Here is a 13866-nt window from a genome sequence, read left to right as displayed (position 1 = left end):
GGACACTTCTCCAACAGAAATGGCTTTATGTTCTGTAATTACTTATGTTATAAGCACCACAAAGCTAAATTTGAAACACTGAAATTGGTACTTTATATATCAGATTAAATAACTTAATTTGAAATATTATAAACTCAAGAGTTTACCTTAAGACTGAGTTGACACATCTAAATAATCAGCAGTCAAAATACCTTAGTCAATTATCCCCGCCTTGATTTTTCTGAGTTGTTTACTTGTAAAGGCCACCAGGACCAGATTCTCTTTACTGATAAGGGTAGTGACTTTGTCCATGTAACAATTTTGATTTAGGGTTTTAAGTCTGGTAACTTGTTATACATTATAATCTTGATTTAGTCCAATAACCAAAATAGAACACTTAATTTATTGATGAAGGAAGAAAAGCCCAGGAAGCCAATCTCCCCTCTGTGGTATTTATTGGAGTAAATAAACTGGAATAAAAATTTGTGCAAACATAGTGGGGCAAACAACAAAATGATACAAAATTAGAGGACTTAGCTAGTTCTAAATGTGTGCAGTTTTCCACAAAATATATTATTATTTAAAACTAGGTCCCTTTACTAACATCCTGCCTGCCCTGACTAAATTTAATAAACCAAAGAGCAGATGACCAAAATGTTTGTGTCCCCCCACCCCCACCCTAGGGGCCTACTGGGCCATGGTTTGCTTGAATGTTATGGGTGTGGTATGAAATATTTAAAGCAATGACTAAAATTTTCCATAAAAGCCCATCCAAAATCTAAAAGCTTTCCTACTCAGAAAGATTCTTCTCCAGACATTTAAAAGATTTACTATTCCACAATGACATTCTGGTTTTTTACATTTAATATTTACGTAGGAGGTGGTAAAGGGGGAGAAAGAGGGCATAATTAGTTTTGCTTGTAAAACGTTCATCACAGTTGTAGTGCCAACTGAGCTATACAGCCTATTGGGGGTCTAATAGATTTCAGGGTATTACACTTTGAGTAATAGAGGTGGGGGTTGTGGTGGAAATCAATAAATGGCTACTACTTCTTTGCACAGACCCATATGGAAGTAATCAAGCGCAAGGGTGGCAGCTGGGGCCAATAACAGTCACCTGCAGTTGAGGGACATGGGGGTTTCAGATGGGTTTTTAATGCTAATTTCCTACAGAAACAATGAGCTAGAAAGAGCAGAGTAACAGACGAGGCCGGATGAAGAGAGACCAGCCAGAACAATGGCTGCACCTGGTGTTGGGAGCAGAGGGACAGAGCCGGCACGCGCCCGCCGGCAGCAGAGGGCACATCTGTCACCCTCAAAGAGGCCCATCCCCCAGCTCTTCCAGCAGGGCAAGTAACCAAGGTCCCTAAGCACTAACAGCTTGCCACACAGCAACAGGTTTGAGTTAAGGCTGATGCATTCTCTCTACACACCCTTCTCCCATGACTAAGAATTAGTTAAGGAAGCAGGGCTGGCTCCCTGTCAGCTTGAAGCGAGGCTTATTAAAAATGCAAGAAACACATTTTAACTGCAACTTCGATGTTAGGGGAACTGAGAAAAATCACATGGTAAGGTAAATCTGATTGAGTATTTATGCTGCTAGTATCATGCTTGCTACTTTCTAACTTAATTCTTACAGCCCACAATAATAGCTACCTTTATTCCCATTTTACAAGGCAAAAAACTGGGGGTCAGTAGTGATGGTTAAATTTGCTCATGGTTACACAGTCTAATGCCAAAGCCTACATATCTTTTCACTGACTTTCCCCCACCTCTCCTAACTAGCATAACCAAATGAAAATACATACCCTAATTACTCCAGAACTTCAGCTATGAGAAGCAACTGCAGACATATGCACATATATATTCCATATAGACCTGCACTCCACCTTGCCAGGCGTCTCTAACAAGCTGCTCAAGACTGAATGATAACAGGATTTCTGCTAGCCATTGCTTTAAACAAAGCACAAAGAGTGGCTTTTGCAAGTTTTGGCATGCTTGAGAAAAGTAAATCCATATGCATTTTAAGTTTCCCAGCATAAATATGACGCCACATAGATCTTAAAAGGTAAACACTGTTTGGAAAGCCCATCAACCAGTGAGAATATAAAAACCCAGTTATAGTGGGTTGTTTTTCTGCAAGACACAGCCACTCCTAATTCCTGTATTTATTGACTTGAACTTGGAGGGAAAATTAAACAACTCACACAGTCCACCTAAGTAGAAACCTTTTAAATTATAGAGTTCTTGTATAAATCTTAAGTTTAAAAAGGGGGTAGGGGGTATCATGTATATAGATAATTATCTCAGAAAAAAACAATTACTCTTGGATTTGGAAAGGCAGCAACAACAGCTAGGCAAATTGAAAACACAGTAGAAATTAACACTGTGTAGTTATGTATCTGACAAAGTCTGAGTTAATGCACTTGGAGCTAATGAAAGGTGAACTTTTTCATCTATCCACTGTGCTTCTTCCAAAAAAAAAAAATGAGGAGTCCAAGTTCTTCCTGTCCTTCTAAATTCTAATCAAACGCTAACTCTTCTTGAAGATTCTCTTGATTGCCTGAGTTGGCAGTAATTTCCAGGACTTACTCATTTGAGTTCATTTTACTTCCTCTAGAAGACTTTTTATCTCTTACCATATTATCACACACAATGGGCAATGAAAAACTGTAAAATCAATGTCCTGGAAACTCAGGATACGATGCCAGTCCAAGCTCAGTTACCAACCAGGGTAATAAACGCTGGGCCAGGCTGACTTTTTACCACTCTATCACCCTTCCTCAACTTGCCTTATCTATAAAATAATGCAACTGACTAGATTATCCTTAAGATCCCTTTCAGTCCTAGCATTCTCAATAGGTATTCACTGGGGACTTATGAACATTACTGGCCTTAAAAAACCTTCAATGCATGATCCAACTAGACTTTCAGATCAACTTGAATTTTTCCAGTTACGTATAAAGTATACTCATTCAAACTTAAAAGCACTCTTCCTTTATGTTCCAAAGATGCAATTTAAATGTCATTATCTTCTTCTCTAGTTTACTGACATTATTGTTGTAAATACCTTCAACCCAACATGGCCCCTTGCTATAAAATAAGCCTTGGTTGGGTCATTCCCGGGGCTTCCCTGGTGGCTCAGAGGATAAAGCGTCTGCCTGCAATGCAGGAGACCCAGGTTCGATCCCTGGGTTGGGAAGATCCCCTGGAGAAGGAAATGGCAACCCACTCCAGTACTCTTGCCTGGAGAATCCCATGGACAGAGGAGCCTGGCGGGCTCCAGTCCACAGGGTCGCAAAGAGTCGGACATGACTGAGTGACTTCACTTTTTTTTTTTCAATATATATATATTTTTTAATTTAAATTTATTTATTTTAATTAGAGGCTAATTACTTTACAATATTGTATTGGTTTTGCCATACATCAACATGAATCTACCACGGGTGTACATGTGTTCTTTCTTTCTTTCTTTTGGGTCATTCCTGGAAGCCAATTTAGGTGGTTTCCTCTTTTTACAGTAAGAAAGTTTCTTGAAAGCTTTCACAGTCTTCAGAAAGATGAACATCTTCCATAAGATGTTACCGAAAAACCCAAATGAGCTTTTTGGCCAACCCAATACTATAATTTTCTCTAATATTCAAGTCAAAAATATTGGTTATTGCCTTAGTAAGAAGCAGCTATCCTCCTGAACTGTGTTGGCCCTAGCAGGGTATTTAATAAGCCACCCTTATTTGCAGTCAGAGTAACTCCACATATTAAAATGCATATTATTTATCGTTTCATATGCTTCTTGAAACTCTAGCATCAAAAGCATCCCTGGTAAGGACATGCGGCAGTATGAGAATGACTTCACAGTAGACCCTAACCTGTACTACACTTCAGCATTAAGTCTTTTTCTCTCCACTCAACCTAGGAGCACGTCATTTAGAGTACAATGAAAAGAGCTTGCTCACTGAAAGAGTATCAATTAAATTCAATATAAATCCTATACCCTCTCAAATATTCAAACAAGTCTCCAAAGATTCTGAACACCGGAACCTATCAAAAAAAGAAACTCGAAATTTGTTACTAAATCATTTAATCAACTGGGTGTAAGAGAATATGCATTTTAAAAGTTCATTTACAAAGTCTCCCCCCAGCTAAAGAAATCTGACTGCAAAACTGAAAGAAGAAAATGAACAGTATTGTACTAATACTGTGCTCTTAAAATAATTACCCAACTAACGTAAGTGAAGACTGAAGAATTTTTAAGGAATAAAGTGCTTTTTTAAGTTCCTATTTGCATTTTGAAAGAAAAGAAATACAATTTAAAGTTTTGTTCTGATATAATAAAACAGGTTCATTTGCATTACAATATTTAGAATACTTTCCAAATCATTTATAATCACAGTGAGAAAAAAAGATGGCATACAACATTTGTAACAGAAACAAATGATCTGGAAGGTAAGTAAAGTGAGAGGAAAGTACCCTGAAAACTACACAAATAAGATCTATTCTTAGTCTAAGAGCCTGAAGTTAAAAATGCAGAAGATTTAGGAGACAATCACAGCAAAATAATGAACATCGAGAAAGTTCTGAAACTAACTTGTATGCCTTCTATGTGCCAGACAAATCTCGCCAATAATGACATAAGGCAGGAATTTCAGAAAACAGACTCAAAGAGAATAAGTAGCTTGCTTGAGATTAGAGAACTAGCAAATAAGAGCTGTACAGTATGTCTAATTCCCAAACCCATGCTCTTCTCATAGTTGTCCAAATTAGGGGGCCTGGAAAAACATGAATACAATGTACAGAAATAGCCAAAAAAAAATTAAATTATGGATCACAAACTAAAAAGGACTACAGAACACAGTAGCTAACTACACATGAATTTACTGCATCACAAAACTACTCCAAACTTACAATTCAAATCAGGTTTGTCGATGTTATTTATTTTGCATGTAGGAAGTAAGCAGAAGAAAACAAGATAGGAAGAAATTATGAGAGGAAAACAAAGAGCTAAATACATTAAAATTATCTTTTAGCTGTAATTCACCCAAATATGTTGAAATAAAATGTGATAATAAGAAAGTATTTTATGAGTCATTTTTTTTAACACTATTCGTATTATGCATACTAAAGGAGAAAAAAATTTCCCTCAAAATATCACAGAAAGACTCAATGTAGAATACCTTAAAGAAATATTTGTGGGACTATATCTAGCCATAGAATTCATATGTAACATCTGATTAAAGTTTCCATTCAAGAAAGCATGGCATTCAAATATAAAGGTGGAAGTGAAAAATGATACAGTAAAAATATGAACTAAATGAAGTATCAAAATAACAGTAGCTAAAGGCTAAACTCTCATCAAATATCAAAAGATTCATATCATCATAATCTGAAATAAATAATTGCCCATGTTAGCCCCCAAAACTAGAGTGTACTTACCCCAAATGCCCAGGTTGTAACAATCCAGAGTCTTAAAATATACCAAATTTATTTGAGATAGATACAGAAAAGCTCCTCTTTTTCTCCTCCTAATCTTCAAAGCCCAATGTGAGACCAGCCTTCTTCCTTCTTTCATTAGCTGGACATGTGTCAGCTCTCTCACATCTGCGATTTCTCACTGACTAGAGCTGCCTGTCCCATTCCAGGGAAACACAGATGGATCCCAGATGGGAAGGTCCTGCCAAACAGACCACCTCTTCACCTTGCCAGAATCCCCAGATACAGTCAGTCTCTCTGTCTCTCTCCTTTTCTCCCTCCCTCCTGCTTCCTCTCCCTCCACTACCCTTCCAACCCTCCCTGTTACCAGGGCTCTTTGCCAGCTGATGTCACTAAGTACACACCTCCCAGTGGCTCCTGGCCAATCTGACATTAACTTGTTAAATACGTGTAATTTGTTTATGGCTGACAATAACAGCAAGGATATTATGCAAAACCTATCTGTGCAAGTCCCTAGTGGAATAACATGTAGAAACACACACTGACACAGAGACTCATATTTTTGGGAACATTCAAATGTTTAACAATTACTATTTAAAGTCCTACATATTGTCTGGTTTCTGCTATTGTTTAATAGCTTCTGCTCTTTGAACCAGTTTTAAAATTCTACATATGAAAAATTCCTTCTTAAAACGAACATGTAATTGGATGTAAAATGCAAAGTTGAAAATTAATTTGGGGAGCTATATTAACAGGAATATATGTAAATGAATCACACAAGCCGCCTCTCAGATCCAGACTTGGTAGCACTGCAAAACTGGCACGTGATTAAAATAAGACAATGCAGGCAACATGGTTCTGATGCTGTAAAGATTATAAATGAAAGACGGAGACACAATTCAAAAAATTGTTTTAAAACAAGGCAAATATGAATGTGAGAAATAACATAATGCTTAACACTAAGGAGCCGCTTATGCAAGCTTCAACAATGAAAAGACAAAACATACATTTAGAAATATTAACAATGAGAACCCAAAGAGAAGGACTGAGCTGCTCAAGGTCAGAGTTTAATCACTTATACCTCCAAATACTTAGCATATAACAGCTGCTTAGTCAATTATTGCTAAATGAAAATTGATCATCAAAAACTGACATTGTACTTGACACACAAAATATTACCATTGAGGTAAACTGGGTGAAAGGTCCACGGGACCTCCTTTTCATTTTTTTAAAACTCCCTGAAAATCAGTATTTTAAAACAAAAAGTTACCAGGGGGAATGTTTGGCTGATTCCTGGTCACATTACATCAACACGTATCTGCACTAAAGTCTCCATGAACACAGATTAAGAATGAAAGATCCTCCATGTACATAATCAAAACAGGTGTGGCTATGATTCTCTAACCCTTTTCTATCATACTTGGAATATCTGCAATCTGTAAACAATTTTTCAGTCATGGCAATTTTGGGCAAAGAAGAAGAAAGACTATTTCTGTCAAGGGCAACTTACTGACTAGGTTTCATGTCTGTAGTTCCATCCCAGTGGGGGTGGTAATAGAAGCAACAGCAGCCGGCTGAGTGCTTACCATGCGTATTAAATGCCAGAGACAGTTTTAATTGTCTGAATCTTTACAAAGACCCTATATTATAAAGTTTCTAAATATTATCATTATCGCAAAGTTATAGCTAAGGAAAATAAGGCACAAAGAGTTACATAACTTGGTTATTTAGCCCACAAAGCGAGTGTCAGCACCAAGTAGTCTGGATTCACAGCCAGAAAACTATAGCCTATTGCCCAGTAGAAAAATGAATCAAAAGATGGCACTGGCTGTCCTGGATCACTAGCTCTGGGAGAAGCCAGCCACCACGTCATAAAAACTTCAGCAGCCCTAAGATGTCTATATGGTAAAGAACTGAAATCTCTTGCCAACGCCAGCATTAACTTGTTCATATAACTAACCACAATCACCCAATTAAAATACCTTGGAATTTTGACCTATAATAAGTGCAGGAAAGAATAAATAAATCTAGTATTATTTTAAAAAGGAAAAAAAGATGGTTCTTTCACTTCTAGCACCCAGACTACAGTTCCTAAATACCATTTCCCACTAAAAGGAAGCAGAGCTCTTTAGAAAAACAGTTGACTCCAGGTATAGGGCAGGAAATGTACAAAACTTGTCATATCAGAAATCAATTAAGCTATCCAAGTCTTTTGGAGTTAGGTCCAAGGGACTTAGAAGCCAACCTGAAGAGACTCCCACTAACTAAAATGTGATAATTTGGGCATCAGTAAAATAGTAATAATAACTGCAATGGATTGAAACAAAGCAAAATACTTACATTCATGACTTTAGAATAGAACTTAGAAAAAAAGTGATTTTTCACCTTTTTGAGGATACTAGGGAACCAATTCATTATTCTGAAACCAGTATATATCAAGCATTTTACCTGCTTTCCTATATGAGCTGTACCTCTAGGAAATGAAAGCTGATCCCTATTGAAATAGTCCAATTAAAATGAAAAAATTATATACAGGCATAACTCATTTTATTGCACTTTACATATACTACTCTTTTTTTTTAAACAAAGTGAATGACCGGCAATCTTACATTGTCAGGTGATGTTAGCATTTTTAGCAATAAACTATTTTTTTTAACTTATATCTGCTCTTTTTTTTTTAATTTAAATTTATTTATTTTAATTGGAGGCTAATTACAATATTGTATTTGTTTTGCCATACATCAACATAAATCTGCCATGGGTGGGAGGGGGGGTTCAGGATGGGGAACATGTGTAAACTATTTTTTAATTAAGGTATGTACATTTTTTAGGCCTGATACTCCACACTTTAAATAGACTACTGTTTAGTGTAAACATTAATATGCACTAAGGAACTAAAAAATTCATGTGAGTCACTTTATTGTGATACTCACTTTATGGGAGTGGTCTAGAACTGAACCGAAATTATCTCTGAGGTACGTATGTACTTACAATACAATCATTTTGCAAATCCGTGTTGAAAAAAATTAATCTAGGTAATAAATCAATTGCCACTCATATGAGATGAGAGATATATGGACATTGATGGTCCATTAATACTTCCTAGAGGAAGTATACCATCACCTGTGAAGCATTCATGATTAAAAAAAAAAGTAAATACAGGGACTTCCCTAGTGGTTCAGTGGTTAAGAACCCACCTGCCAACGCCAGGGACATGGGTTTGACCGACAGATGGTCTGGGAAGATCCCACATGCCATGGAGCAAAGAAGCCTGTGCCCACAACTACTGAAGCCCACCCAGACTAGAGCCTGTGCTCCACAACAAGAAAAGCCACTGGAACGAGAAGAAAACGCACCGCAAATGGAGTAGCTCCCGCTCGCCACAACTAAAGAAAGCTTGCACGCAACAACGAAGACCCAGCGCAGCCAAAGAAAAAAAGTAAGTCTGAAGCTGATTAAGCCTTTGGATCTAACAACAGATTTGCTGGACATTGAGAGAATATAGGAACGTGTTAATGACAGCATGTAAGTACAATTAGCAAAGTCCAGAATGTGAAGAAATCTATAGTGCAAACAACCTAGATTTATAGAAAAAAGGGTGAGACAGAGGAAGGGAACTGGAGGAGAAACCTATAAATAAAGAGAAATAAAAGACTTAAACGCACTATGTGGACTTTATGTGGCTTCCGACTTGAAAGAACCATAAAAAATAACCTATGACTGGGAAATTTGTAAGACTCACTTGAAATTTAATTATACTAAAGAATTGTTTTAAATTTTTTATTATTTATATTTTTAAGAAAAGTATTTCATAAGAGATATACAGAAATTTTGTTTTGTTTTACAGAAATTGTTATTGATAAATTTATACGCTATCTAAGATTTCCTTCAAGAGAAGCTGAGTTGGTGACTACTGCAGCATGGTGTTTACTTACATGAGGGTCCATTTTTAGGTCTGTTTGATATTTTCCATAACACAAAGTAAAAAATAAAGACAGCATTTTTTTTAAAGTGTGCCCAATTATGGGTGAAATGGGCAGGCTGATTTGAACAGTTATACTGGAGCATGCTTGCTGTACAATGCTGTGTTAGTTTCTACTGTATGGCAAAGTGAATCAGCTATATGTATACAGATATCCCCATTTTTAAAAAATTCCTTCCCATTTAGGTCACCACAGAGCAGTGAGTAGAGTTCCCTGTACAATACAGTAGGTTCTCATTAGTTATCTGTTTTATACTTAGTATCAACAGTGTGTGTATGTCAATCCCCATCTCCCAATTCATCCTATCCCACTTTCCCCTGACCTTCCCCCTTGGTATCCATGTCTAGAGACAGTTTTTTAAAGCAACTCAGACAAAATGAATTGAAGTCTGACATGAGGTTTAACATTTACTTCACTGACTACATCATGAGTTGATATGTCATCAGCTTTTAAAAATAAAGGAGGATAGTGCAATCTATCAGGAATAGTGAACACAGGTGCTAGTTGGTTGCTTTACAATGAAATTTTCAAAGGATTTTTTTTATGTCCTCCCAAGACTTCCCTGGCTGTCCAGTGGTTAGCACTCTGTGCCTCCACTGCAGGGTACATGGGTTCAATCCCTGGTGGGTGGTGGAAACTAAGATCCTGAATGCCACACAGGGCAACCAAAAACTTGGGGAGGAACAAACATTTTTTTTAATGTCCTCCTATAGGAAAATTAGAATATGCCCCTGGATATTAGATTTGAATTGGAGGTATCAATATGAACACATGGCTATTATATTATATATCACACTATATTACAAATTTTTATAATAAAAACATATAGACATAGGAATACACACACAAACACATTCATACATATACTTCCTACCTGTTCACTCAGAGTCTAGAAGCAATGACACCTTGTAGCGATGAACATATCTTAAATCCAGATCCTGATATCTAAACCACATTTTCTAGTAAAACCAGAGCTCCCTGGAGGAATGGCTGATCCAGGATTGGGCAGGAAAATACAAAATAAGCAGGCAACATCTTATGTAAGAAAATAAAAGACTACTCAGAAATGATGAGGGCATGTCAAAAAGATACTGATGCCAGTTAGAAAGGGCTACTGTGGTCAACTGTGAGACAATCTGAGCATCAAAATAAATGGCAATAATAGATTAAAGCATAACATGTGAAATAAAAATTGAATTTTAAAAATCCATCAATATATAAGGAAGAAAAGAAAGCAATCCCTTCTAGCAGATGTCAACCTATAAAAACAGAAAGGATGATGGGAGCAGAAAATCACCATGGTAGACGAGTGAATAGAAACTTGATGAAAAACAGGATTATCTAGACACTGTCTCATTTAAGTATTGGAGGCAAGAGGGACATTGTTTCACATATTCTCAGAGTGGTTTTAAAAATTATATATACCTAATACACACACAATGATGATAAAGCAAATGGGACAAATGTTAACAAGTGGTGAACAAGGGTCTGTTTTGTGATTCTTGCAACTTACTATAAATGTTCTATAACACCAAATAAGCACTTATCAAAAAGGAAAAAAGTCCCCACTGACAACAAAACAGTTTGAAAACTCTGGGGTATTAAGTGAACATGTGCAGCAGTCCACGGGGTTCTAAGGAAGATGCTCATGACAGTCTCTCCTTTGGTTTCTTACTCTGATCACAACTACTGCCATGGTGGTGGTACTGAACAGTAACTTATTTTAAATTGTTATTTTTAGTGATGTATCAGTAATAATGTTCATTTCATATCTATAATGGGCCACTGCTGAAAGACAAAATAGGGATTTCCCGAGTGGTCCAGTGGTTAGGAGTCTGCCTGCTAATGCAGGGGACATGGGTTCAATTCCTGGTCTGGGAGGATCCCGCTTGCTGAGGGGCAACAAAGTCCCTGTGACAACTACTGAAATCCGTGCTCTAGAGCCCCTGCTCTGCAACAAGAGAAGCCACGGCAATGAGAAGTCAGCACACCGCAACTAGAGCAGCCTGCCTGCCACAGCTAGAGACAGCCCGCACAACGAAGAGCCAGCACACACAGAAATAAGTAAATTTTAAAATTGTTTTTTAAAAAATATATAACATAAAATTGAGAAGCCTAAAAATGATACTACAAATACGCTTGTAATCCAGACCTTTGAGTTGGACTCATTAGATTAAAACTATCTCTCATCCAGCACATAAAGATGACTCTAGATCCTCAAAACAATGGTGTCAAAAAATAACAATAAAGACTGATGCTTACAGTCAACTATATTTTCATTGTGGATGGTCTTCTTTTTTTTTTTTTTGGCCATACCATGAAGTTTGTGGGATTTTATTTCCCTGAGCAGGGATTAGCAGTGAAAGCACGGAGTCCTATCACTAGACTGTCAGGGAATTCCCCACTGTGGATCATATTTACTTGCATATTTGGAATCTTCTTTGTCATTTAAAAACAATATTATATTTCATCTCAAACATCAGATTATATATTTTTTTTAATTTAACACATTATAAAATTTCAAACTACACTTTACCCCAAAACCAAATACTTTCTTCTATTCTACTTTGCTGCACAGCATGTGAGATCTTAGATCCCTGACCAGGGTTCAAACCTGTGCCCCTGAAGCGCAAGCAGAGTCTTAACCACTGAATTGTCAAGGAAGTTCCCCCAGTTTTTTATTTTTAAATTAATATAAAGAATAATGTTTTACTTAAACAGAAATGTAAAATTAAATGTACAAGTATACTTGCTAAATTGGGGAAAGCAAAAAAATATAATACAAGTAAATAATAAGAAAATACAAATCTTAAAGATTATATTTTGAAAGAAAAAATATTTTAACACCAGTCTTTTAAAAAATCACTGCTCTAACATGTACTATACAAAAATGAAATCATCTAAAAAACCTTTCGGGAAAGTTTGCAAGACTGCATAATGAGAGAACTTTCAGGTCCACAAAAATAATTTAGAAGATGACTATTCGGAGTGGGGATCAGCAGACTATAGTTTTGGTAAATTCTTTATTCCTTTGGCAAATAAAGTTTTACTAAAACTTATATAGCTCATTTGTCTATGTATTATCGATCTATAACTGGTTTTCCATGACAACAACAGAGTTGAGACAGAGATTGTATTAGCCCATAAAGCCAAAAATGTTTACTATCTGGCTCTATACATAAAACTATGCTTCTATGGTCTCATTGCAACAGAGTAGATTTAGAAAGACTCAGACACCTACTTGGGCCAGGCATTATGCTATATGTTGGAGATATAACAGTGAACAAAAATATAGTCTCTGTCCACAAAGAGCTTGCAGTCTGTTGGAGGGAAAAGTATTCTAATTATCATACACATAAATATATAATAAACAGTAAATAAAGCAGGAGTCCCCAACCCCTGGGCCATTGGATCAGGACCAGTCCATGGCCTATTAGGTACCAGGCCAAAGAGCAGGAGATGAGCGGCGAACAAGGGAAGCTTCTTCTGTCTTTACAGCCATTGCTCTCATTACTGCCTGAGCTCTGCTACTGCTAAGTCACTTCAGTCATGTCCAACTCTGTGCCACCCCATAGACAGCAGCCACCAGGCTCCCCATCCCTGGGGTTCTCCAGGCAAGAACACTGAGAGTGGGTTGCCATTTCCTTCTCCAATGCATGAAAGTGAAGTCGCTCAGTCGTGTCCGACTCTTAGCGACCCCATGGACTGCAGCCTACCAGGCTCCTCCATCCATGGGATTTTCCAGGCAAGAGTACTGGAGTGGGGTGCCATTGCCTTCTCCGGCCTGAGCTCTACCTCCTGTCAGATCAGCAGTGACATTTGGATATAGATAGCATGGTCCTTACGAGAATCTAATGCCTGATGATCTGAGGCGGAGCTGATGCGGTGCTGATCAACAAATGTAATATACCTGAATCATCCTGAAAGCATCCCCCAGCTCTGACTCATGGGCACGCTGTCTTTCATAAAACCTGTCCCTGGTGCAAAAAAAGGTGGGAACCACTGTTATTAACATAAAGGGGAAAAAATTAGAAAAAGACTGGAACTATGGACCTCCCATCAGGGGATGAAGTGAGAGTTAGTGAGGGAAGTGAGAATTCTCTGATAAAGTGAATAATTAAAAGATATGAAGTGAACTAGGCTTCTTTTTCAAAAGGAGATGAAGAGTATTTCGAGTGTTTCAGGCAGAGGGGATGGGATATATGCGAAGAGGCACGCATGGCATGACAAACAGATTCAAGGGATTAGATCTGATAGGGTGCCCTCAAGAACTATGGAGGGAGGTTCGTGACACTGTACAGGAGGCAGTGATCAATCAAGACCATCTCCAAGAAAAAGAAATACAAAAAGGCAAAATGGCTGTCTGAGGAGGCCTTACAAATAGCTGAGAAAAGAACAGAAGCAAAAGGCAAAGGTGAAAAAAAAAAGATATACCCATTTGAATGCAGAGTTCCAAATAGCAAGGAGAGATAAG

At 37.4% G+C, this 13866-nt stretch overlaps 1 protein-coding gene and 1 non-coding gene across 5 annotated transcripts in view; one reads left to right on the top strand and one right to left on the bottom strand.

Annotated features, from left to right (window-relative positions):
• CBFA2T2 (CBFA2/RUNX1 partner transcriptional co-repressor 2) overlaps positions 1-13866 on the bottom strand; it is a 144039-nt gene that overhangs the window by 80685 nt on the left and 49488 nt on the right. The window lies entirely within an intron of this gene.
• Positions 3110-3181, top strand: TRNAC-GCA (transfer RNA cysteine (anticodon GCA)). The gene has a single exon. It is a non-coding gene; the product is annotated as a tRNA-Cys (tRNA).

Source organism: Bos taurus, chromosome 13 (assembly GCF_002263795.3).
Source record: "Bos taurus isolate L1 Dominette 01449 registration number 42190680 breed Hereford chromosome 13, ARS-UCD2.0, whole genome shotgun sequence".
Classification (NCBI taxonomy): Eukaryota; Metazoa; Chordata; class Mammalia; order Artiodactyla; family Bovidae; genus Bos; species Bos taurus.
This window is presented reverse-complemented; position numbering and strand designations above follow the sequence as displayed.